Source organism: Eurosta solidaginis, chromosome 2, assembly GCF_040869045.1.
Source record: "Eurosta solidaginis isolate ZX-2024a chromosome 2, ASM4086904v1, whole genome shotgun sequence".
Lineage (NCBI taxonomy): Eukaryota > Metazoa > Arthropoda > Insecta > Diptera > Tephritidae > Eurosta > Eurosta solidaginis.
This window is the reverse complement of record NC_090320.1, coordinates 213,022,285-213,032,818: the sequence shown is the minus strand read 5'-3', so window position 1 is coordinate 213,032,818 and position 10,534 is coordinate 213,022,285.

The following is a 10,534-nucleotide window of genomic DNA, read 5'->3' as shown; positions in this document are numbered from 1 at the left end:
AGACATTATTCTGCCCCATCTTAAGGCAATCCGCATATCCTTGAAGAAACCTTTAACTCTTACTCTCCCTCCCTTTTTTCTATCCTTTTATTCACTCCTCTCTCTGACTCTCTCTCTCCCTATCCGTCTTTTCCATCTATTATATTCTCTCTAGCTACCGCTCCTTCTCCCTCCCCGCTGCATCTATTACTATCTCTCTACCTTCGCCTATCGCTTTCTCAGTCCCTTTTTTCTTGCTCGTTTTTTGTCTCTAGTTTTTTTATTCTTCTCCATGCCTTATTTCCAATCCCATTCCCAGAGAGTTTTGAGTATTTTTGCATGCTGTTTAAAAAAAAGATTTAAACAAACGGTTTATTCTTAAAAAAAAATAAGGGTGGACCACCCTTACCATTTTGCGGTATGAAATATATAGATAAGATCCAACTCGCAAACCGACTTGATATACTTAAAAAACTTCATAGGAATCGGTCGTGCCATTCGAAGGAGTTCAGCTACAAACACTTTGGAATGAGAACTTAATATAAATAATAATCACCATACGTCTAATTTTGCGAGAAATTAATTGAAACTAAGTTTTTTTTAAGTTCCATCACAAAAACATGCCTATGTTACTTCCAGGAACGCCTAGAATCACTATACATGGCATTCCAATGTTGTGGTTCAAAGGTTATAAGTGCCCAAACGAAGATACATTGAATTTTATAGTTTTTAATAGTAATCGCTCTAGATTTTAAATAACTTTTGAAATGATTGGTATCAAAAGTTGAGGTCACTTGTTTTATCCATATAATGTTTGATCTAAGGTAGGTGAAACATGATCTCAATCATCGCAATAGATAATTTAGAGTTTAGTCAGATTATGTATGACTACATGATTCCCTACCTGCACTTTGAGGGAGATCTTAAGCCCACAATAGAGGTGGACGGTTGGCGCAAGGGTGCGCAAATGGCGGACGAGGCGATACATGTGTACACCGATGGTTCCAAAATAGTGGAAGGAGTAGGGTCTGCGGTATACTGCGCTGATCCGGAAATAAGCATATCCTACAGGCTGCCGGATTACTGTAGCGTTTTCCAAGCGGAAATATTAGCCGTAACCAAAGCAGTAGAAACCCTGGAAGAGAATAGCTTAAGCGGCAACCGTGTTAACTTTTATATTGACAGTCAAGCAGCAATTAAGGCAATAATCTCGCATAGCACAGCATCTAAATGCGTGTTAGAGTGTAAGCAGTCTCTGGAGAGAATCGGGACAGGGAGAAGCATACATCTATATTGGGTCCCAGGGCATATGGGAATATATGGGAATGAAAAAGCGGACGAATTAGCTAAAAAGGGCGCATCCCTTGAAGCTTGCTCCGTAGACGTCCCTATTAGATTGGGCGAGATTAAGCGAAGGCGAGAGGTGCACATGATCGACCAAGCAGGAAAGGCGTGGGTTCAAGCGCGGGGCTGTAAAGTGTCGAAGATTATGTGTAGGTCTTACAACCTTATACTAACACAGTTGCTTCTATCATTAAAAACAGAGGACTGTAGACTCATGACGGGTATTCTGACTGGACACTGCCTTCTGGCGTCACATGCCTTTAAATTAGGGTTGGTCAGTGATAGCAGGTGTAGGAAGTGCGGGTTGGAGGAGGAAACGATCGAGCACGTTCTGTGCTCGTGCCCTGCACTTGCCAGGCTAAGACTCCAGCTATTATGAGTGATACAGCTGTCAGATCTAGAAGCAGCAAGTGGCTTAAGTCCTAGGAAGCTTCTAGTATTTGTCAAGAGGACGGAGTTATTTTATAACATAGGTCCTGGTTTTTGATAGGGTTTTTCAGTTTGGTCGTTAAAACAAACTTCTGGTAACACTACGGACTCAATCAGTCTATGTGAGGTCCTCATGGACCGGCCAGTTCAACCTACCTACCTATGTATGACGTCGTGACACCGTCAACACAATAAAATGCAAAAATTTTCACAAAAGCGCCCAGGTTTACTGCGAATCATTGAAATGAATGATACATTCATCGGTTCACACAAGAAAAAATTACTGGTTGCGTTATACATAATTTGCCCCTAAATTTCAAATATAATTTGTTTACGTAACTTACTTAACTTACTTTTAAGCCATTGTGTTTCATATTTGAGCTGCGTAAATAAATAAAATTATGGAAAGTTATCAATTTTTAATTATGTAGTATGTACTTAAATAAATATTGAAACAAATTTTTAACCGCTTGTGCTATTCCATGACGTTTTAAAAGCAGTAAACAAACATAGTTTAACGATTATTTTCGAAATTTCAATACAGGAAAGTAATGCTTATGAGCTCAGAAGTACTTACTTGAAACTACGTTTACATGTTTACATTTTAGAAAATTTTCAAAAATAACAAGTAAAATCCAGACCAATATCGAATTATATTCGAAATATTTTCGTTTCGCTTTCGGCATCATTTCGCCATTGTTTGCTTATTATTTTCGAAATTATTTCCAGACAACTTAAACACTATTTCTATATAACTTCAAGATGATTTCAAATTTATTTTGAGGTTTGGTTTCAGTACAATCTCAGAACTGTTTGCGTTTCAATTCAGGATCAACTCGAAATTACAATGGTATCGAAGGAAATTTCAGAAAAATTCGACAATATTACGGGATTGGGACTTCCTGGAATTATTTTAACACTCTATTTTTATTATACTCAGTTGAGCAGAGCTCACAGAGTATATTAAGTTTGATTGGATAACGGTTGGTTGTACATATATAAAGGAATCGAGATAGATATAGACTTCCATATATCAAAATAATCAGGATCGAAAAAAAATTTGATTGAGCCATGTCCGTCCGTCCGTTAACACGATAACTTGAGTAAATCTTTAAGTATCTTGATGAAATTTGGTACGTAGGTTCCTGGGCACTCATCTCAGATCGCTATTTAAAATGAACGATATCGGACTATAACCACGCCCACTTTTTCGATATCGAAAATTTCGAAAAACCGTAAAAGTGCGATAATTCATTACAAAAGACCGATAAAGCGACGAAACTTGGTAGATGAGTTGAAATTATGACGCAAAATAGAAAATTAGTAAAATTTTGGACAATGGGCGTGGCACCGCCCACTTTTAAAAGTTTTGCAAGCTGTAATTTGGCAGTCTTTCAAGATATCATGATGAAATTTGGCAGGAACGTTACACTTTTAAAAAAAATTTTTTTTAAAGTAAAATTTTAACAAAAAATTTAATATCTCTACAGTATATAAGTAAATTATGTCAAGATTCAACTCCAGTAATGATATGGTGCAACAAAATACAAAAATAAAAGAAAATTTAAAAATGGGCGTGGCTCCGCCCTTCAATCCTTCAATTTCAATCCTTTTGAAATTTGGTAGGGGCATAGATTTTATGGCGTTAACTGTTTTCTGTGAAAATGGGCGAAATTGGTTGAAGCCACACCCAGTTTTTATACACAGTCGACCGTCTGTCCTTCCACTCGGCCGTTAACACGATAACTTCAGCAAAAATCGATATATCTTTACTAAACTCAGTTCACGTACTTATCTGAACTCACTTTATCTTGGTATGAAAAATGAACGAAATCCGACTATGACCAATCCCACTTTTTCGATATCGAAAATTACGAAAAATGAAAAAAATGCCATAATTCTATACCAAATACGAAAAAAGGGATGAAATATGGTAAGGTAATTGGATTGTTTTATTGACGCGAAATATAACTTTAGAAAAAACTTTATAAAATGGTTGTGACACCTACCATATTAAGGAGAAGAAAATGAAAAAGTTCTGCAGGGCGAAATAAAAAACCCTTAAAATCTTGGCAGGTATTACATATATAAATAAATTAGCGGTATCCAACAGATAATGTTCTGGGTCACCCTGGTCCACATTTTGGTCGATATCTGGAAAACGCCTTCACATATACAACTACCACCACTCCCTTTTAAAACTCTCATTAATACCTTTAATTTGATACCCATATCGTACAAACTCCGTCTAGAGTCACCCCTGGTCCACCTTTATGGCGATATTTCGAAAAGGCGAACACCTATAGAACGAAGGCCCACTCCCTTTTAAAAATACTCATTAACACCTTTCATTTGATACCCATGTCGTACGAACGCATTCTAGAGTCACACCTGGTCCATCTTTATGGCGATATCTCGAAAAGGCGTCCACCTATAGAACTAAGGCCCACTCCCTCTTAAAATACTCATTAACTCCTTTCGTTTGATACCCATATTGCACAAACGAATTCTAGAGTCACCCCTGGCCCACCTTTATGGCGATATCTCGAAACGGCGTCCACCTATGGAACTAAGGATTACTCCCTTTTAAAATACTCATTAACACCTTTCATTTGATACCCATATCGTACAAACGCATTCTAGAGTCACACCTGGTCCATCTTTATGGCGATATCTCGAAAAGGCGTCCACCTATAGAACTAAGGCCCACTCCCTCTTAAAATACTCATTAACTCCTTTCGTTTGATACCCATATTGCACAAACGAATTCTAGAGTCACCCCTGGTCCACCTTTATGGCGATATCTCGAAAAGGGGTCCACCTATAGAACTAAGCCCCACGCCCTTTTAAAGTAATCATTAACATCTTTCATTTGATACCCATATCATACAAACAAATTATAAAGTCACCCCTGGTCCACCTTTATGGCGATATCTCGAAAAGGCGAACACCTATAAAACGAAGGCCCACTCCCTTTTAAAAATACTTATTAACACCTTTCATTTGATACCCATATCGTACAAAGTCTAGAGTCACCCCTGATCCACCTTTATTGCGATACCTCGAAAATGCGTCCACCTATAGAACTAAGGCCCACTCCCTCTTAAAATACTCATTAAATCCTTTCGTTTGATACCCATATTGCACAAAAGAATTCTAGAGTCACCCTTGGCCCACCTTTATGGCGATATCTCGAAACGGCGTCCACCTATAGAACTAAGGCCCACTCCCTTTTAAAATACTCATTAACACCTTTCGTTTGATGCCCATATTGTGCAAACAAATTCTAGGATCACCCCTGGTCCACCTTTATGGCGATATCTCGAAACGGCGTCCACCTATGGAACTAAGGATTACTCCCTTTTAAAATGCTCATTAATACCTTTCATTTGATACCCATATCGTACAAACGCATTCTAGAGTCAACCCTGATCCACCTTTATGGCTATATCCCTAAATGGCGTCCACCTATAGAACTATGGCCCACTCCCTCATAAAATACTCTTTAATGCCTTTCATTTGATACACATGTCATACAAACACATTCCAGGGTTTCCCCCGGTTCATTTTCCTACATGGTTTTTTTCCCTTATGTTGTCACCATAGCTCTCAACTGAGTATGTAATGTTCGGTTACACCCGAACTAAACCTTCCTTACTTGTTTTTTTATATATCGGTCCTAAAATTGAAAACATTTTGAAAAATATGAAATATAACTTTTAAACCCAAAACCGTTTCACAGTTAATTCAACTGTTTCACTTCGGCATTAATCGAGGTCACTTTGAGACGATTTTAAGATCATTTCCGTTTTGGTTTTGAAATAATTACGGGAATAATTCTTGTTCAATTCAGGATCAGTTTGGAACAAGTTCAGTATCATTTTGAAATCAATTCTTAATTATTTTAGGACTATATCGTAGGAAATTCTTAGAATATTTGCAAAAATTACGGCATAGTTTCGGAATTGCTCCGGAAACATCTTTACGCACAATTTTTTTAAATACCCGCCTTTGTCCTGAGAACATATTAAAGAAGCACTTTTAAATTCCAGAACCGTTTCAGAATTATTTCGCGACATTTTAGGAATGCATCGACATTTTACGAATTGCAATCCGAACTATTTCAAGATCACTTCGGCATTATACGAGGTACCTTCAAGACGAGTAAAAGATCATTTCTGTTTCGGTTCTGAAATAAATTACGGGACTAATTCTTGTTCAATTTAGGATCCATATGGAACAAGTTCAGTATTATTTTGAAATAGATTTTGGGATCGATGTGGAACTATTTTATTTTCATATTGGGGAGCATTTCAGGAATATTATCTACATTTATAGCATAGTTCCGGGGCGGGTGATACTGGAATAATCACTTTCATATGATTTTATTATTATTATCTTTGCATATTCACTGCTGTCTCAAAGTGGATACAACTTTTTATCAATATTGGTTAAACCATGGTCGGGACAATGAGCGGCCCGAAACGATCGAGAAATAGTAATGTAATAATTCCAAAAATTATTTTGATAAGTCTTTAATGATGTAAAAAATATCAAATAAAGTCCGACTTTTGTTAAACCAGTTTTCCCGATTAATAGAAAATATATATAACTGGCGCAAAATGTATTATAACTTTCATGTCAATGATTTCTAAACGCTGTTCTTCATCTGGTATGGTATTTGACTCCAGTAAGTAAGGCGACCTCCACACGGTGGGGTATTTCATCAATCTAGTTGGCCAAAACTAAAACAGCAGCTATTTCTGTTAAAAAAGTAGTTGTCTCACTTCTTTGTTATATAAGGAAATTTTTGACAGTAAACTCACGGTGTTCCGCGCAGAATTACTATGGATGGAGCCCACGGTTTCGGAGGGACTCGGGGTCATTTTTTGGCATCAGTGTGGGTACCAAACGTAAGATGTTTTACACTTTTGAGCAGAGTTGCAACTTAGGGTTGCCACCTCACCTCCTTTTTTATATTTCTTTGTCTATCCACTATCATCTCGGAAACGGCTTGATCGATTTGAATAAAATTTGGTACATCGATATAGTATTACATTTTAAGACTTTCACCTAGGTATTGCCACTGAGGATGTTTTCACAAGGTTGCCACCTTCTTGCCAATAGGGGTATCAGTCTCTTACAAAATTGCTAACCACTCAAAAAATCGCGGGTATGCGCAGTCGTTTTTGTTACTAAACTTTGAAACAAATATAAGCTAATGTATTGCCAAAAAATTACTGACACGCCATGAAAAAGAGATATATCTTTTTGTTTGTAAGGGTTTTAAAAAATTTAATATTGAAAATTAGTAGCAATACAAGTAGATTAACTCAGTTAAAGCATGCGGTATAAAAAATTTAATATATGAATTAAAAACACATTTACCTGCCCTAAAAGAAAATGTAACTAGATTTGATTAAGGCTTAACAAGTGAACAAGTATTGATTTTAGAACTGTATATTACTTTTTAATCCAAAAATACACCGAACTGCATACAATTTTTATACAACTTTAGATGTACGCGGTTAGCTCCGTTGACATTGCAGATGGGTTTTGGGGTATGTATACTATTCAGTGGACATCTAGGAACCCCAGGGAGAGTATTTAAAAAAAATTGGAATATTTTGAAGAATCGGCTTTTGGCCGGCTAAATTGATCAAATACCCCACCGTGCGCCGTGTTGTGATGGTAGGGTACGCCGCCTTACACACGGAAGATCCTTAGTTCACGCCCCGGGCAAAGCAATATCTACATTTTTGAAACAATTCTTTTCAATTAGAAGAAACTTTGTCTTAGCGGGGTCGCCGTTCGGCAGTGTTTGGCAATCACTCCCAGTGTATTTCTGCCATGAAAAGCTTCTCAGTGAAAACGCATCTGCCTTGCAGATGACGTTCGGAGTCGGCATAAAACAAGTATGTAGGACTCGTCCCGCCAATTTGTAGGAAAAACTAAAAAGAGCACGACGCGAATTGGAAGAGACATTCGGCCTAAAATCTTTTTTAAAGGTGTGAGGTTAGGTTAGGTTGAACTGGCCGGTCCATGAGGACCTCACAAAGACTGAATGGATCCGTAGTGTTACCAGAATTTTATTTAACGACCAAAATGAAAACACTATCAGAGGGACCTATTTTATAAAATAACTCCCTTATCTTGACAAATACTAGAAGCTTTCTTGGTCTTAAGCCCCTTGCTGCTTCTAGATATGACAGCTGCTTCACTCCAAATAGTTGGAGTCTTAGCCTGGCAAGGGCACGCACACAAAACGCGCTCGATCGTTTCCTTCTCCAACCCACACTTCCTACATCTTCTATCACTGACCAAGCCTAATTTACAGGTATGTGACGCCAGAAGGCAGTGTCCAGTCAGAATACCCAGCATGAGTATACAGTCCTCTCTTTTTAATGATAGAAGCAACTTTGTTAGTCTAAGGTTGTAGGACCTACATATAATTTTCGACACTTTATAGCCCTGTGCTTGGATGCACGCCTTTCCTAGTTGGGTGATCATGTGCACCTCTCGCCTTCTCTTAATCTTGCCTAATTTAATTGGGTCGTCTACGGAGCAATCTTCAAGGGGTGCACCCTTTTTAGCTAGTTCATTTGCTTTCTCATTCCCATCTATTCACAATATAGATGTATGCTTTTCCCCGTTCCGGTTCTTTTCAGGGATTGCTTACACTCTAACACACTTTTAGATGCTATGCTAAGCGAGAATGCAATACATTAATTGCTGCTTGGCTGTTAATAGCCGTGTTATTTTATACACACGTATACGTTTACGTTTGCGCGTGAAAAAAAAAAAACGCCTATCCTCGCTTAGATAATGCTTAGGAGACCCATCTAGCAGCAGTGGTTAAATAACTAGCTACAGCCACAGGGCGTACCGAAAAGCGGAGACACAACCATCTGATGGCCATAGGGTATAACATATAGCTAAATCAGTTGCGATGAATTGTGGACACACATAGAATACATAGAATTAGTGAAACAAAAACACATATTTCAGTTACATCTGAGTATAATGCGTATTGAAATTTAGTAGTACACATTTTATGCGCATCAATTTCAGAGGTGTATTTAAAGTTTGACGCTTAGCAGTCCATATAAAGTTTAAGCGTATAGACGTTTACGTGTAAAAAAAACACGGCTAATATAAAATTTAACACGGTTGCAGTTTAAGAGTGTTTCTACTGCTGTAGTTACGGCTACTACTTCCGCTTGGAAAACGCTACAGTGATCTGGCAGCTTGTAGGATCTGTTTGTTCAGTATATTCAGTATAACAAAACGTTCTTTATTCCAACTACTTTGGGAGTAGTACTTCACAATTACAATTATCGCTTACTTCACTAAAGCGTGTTAAAATTAAATTGATTCTGATTCCTCAGCTACCGGCTACATATACGTATGTGAAATATTCTCTTCGCTGCCAGATTTGATGTTTACATGTACAAATGTGTGGCCGCTTGCTTTATTGTTGTGCATTTATTTAGTAGTAGGATAGTGATGAACCGAAATGGTAATAGTCAGCACAATATTTTCTGAAAAGAAGAAAAAGGAAATTTTAAGTGGTGAGGGTCTACAGTTGATTTTTTTTACAATTGGCTTTCTTAAGTTGAATCGTATTTTGTATATTTTTCACATAAAAATGTGATTTGGAAACAATTTTAAAGAACTTCAGAAATAAATATTTATCAATAATTAGAATATATAGCACCTGTTCAATTTCTGTCGATTTTCAGTGTATAACATAATTCCGACACACAAAATCCCGGAAGGGCCGAATCCCAACAGCATATAAATTGGGAAATCACGCATGATGTCATAAAAACCCAATTCATCTTTGGTATTGTTCTATTATTTTGAGTATCTCTTCACAACAACACTTAGCCGATCCAACACCGATTACGGGATCCAGATTATTTCTGTATAGGCGTAATATGTAATAACGAAATTTTAGTAAATTTGTTTGGATTGTATGTTGTCAGTACTTGGAGTTGTCTGGATAATGTCTCGTCGGGATTTTGTTTTTTCTGGATTTTGTCTTGTCGGAGTTTGTGAAAATGGTCTGGATACTGAAATTCGGGAATGTGAGGTGCACACGCCGATTTTTTTAATTTTAAAAGGTATTTTCTTATGGATTATAACAACACGTACTGACCTCAGGCTTTGGGGTTGCGTGTTGTTAGGGCGTACAGATAAAAACAATTTTAAATAGTTTTTATTTTCAGTTTCCTTTTTAACTCAAAATTCTATGGTCCAATGAAACTTTGGTTAATACCTCAGGTAATAAATAACTTAAATAATTAATTATTTTCCAAATATTATTCAGTACCGCTGAAAAATATAAAATTAAAGAATTATTCCTGGTCTTCTTCCACATATGTAAATGTTTCTTTACCGTTACTTGTTCCCTAATTACTTATTTCGAAGATCCTAACATTACATTGACCATTGTTGATGCATTTTCAGGTTATAAGTCAAATGGGCAAGGAACTTTTCAATACAAAAATTCAGATTTTAATACAAATCTAATTTTCATACCCAATCTTTCATTAACAGCACTGGAGTGAGAAAATTGTATACTTTTTGCAATCCTATACACCCTACGGGTGTTCTAATGTTCATGAACATTTCGTGATATATACATACATGTTTCAAGCAATCAGTAGACGCCCCCCTATTACGTCAAAATTGATTAACGCCTCCATGAATTCATTACCTCCAGACACTACAATCCATCATTATCAAAATTTACTTACATATGTAGATAATGAAATGG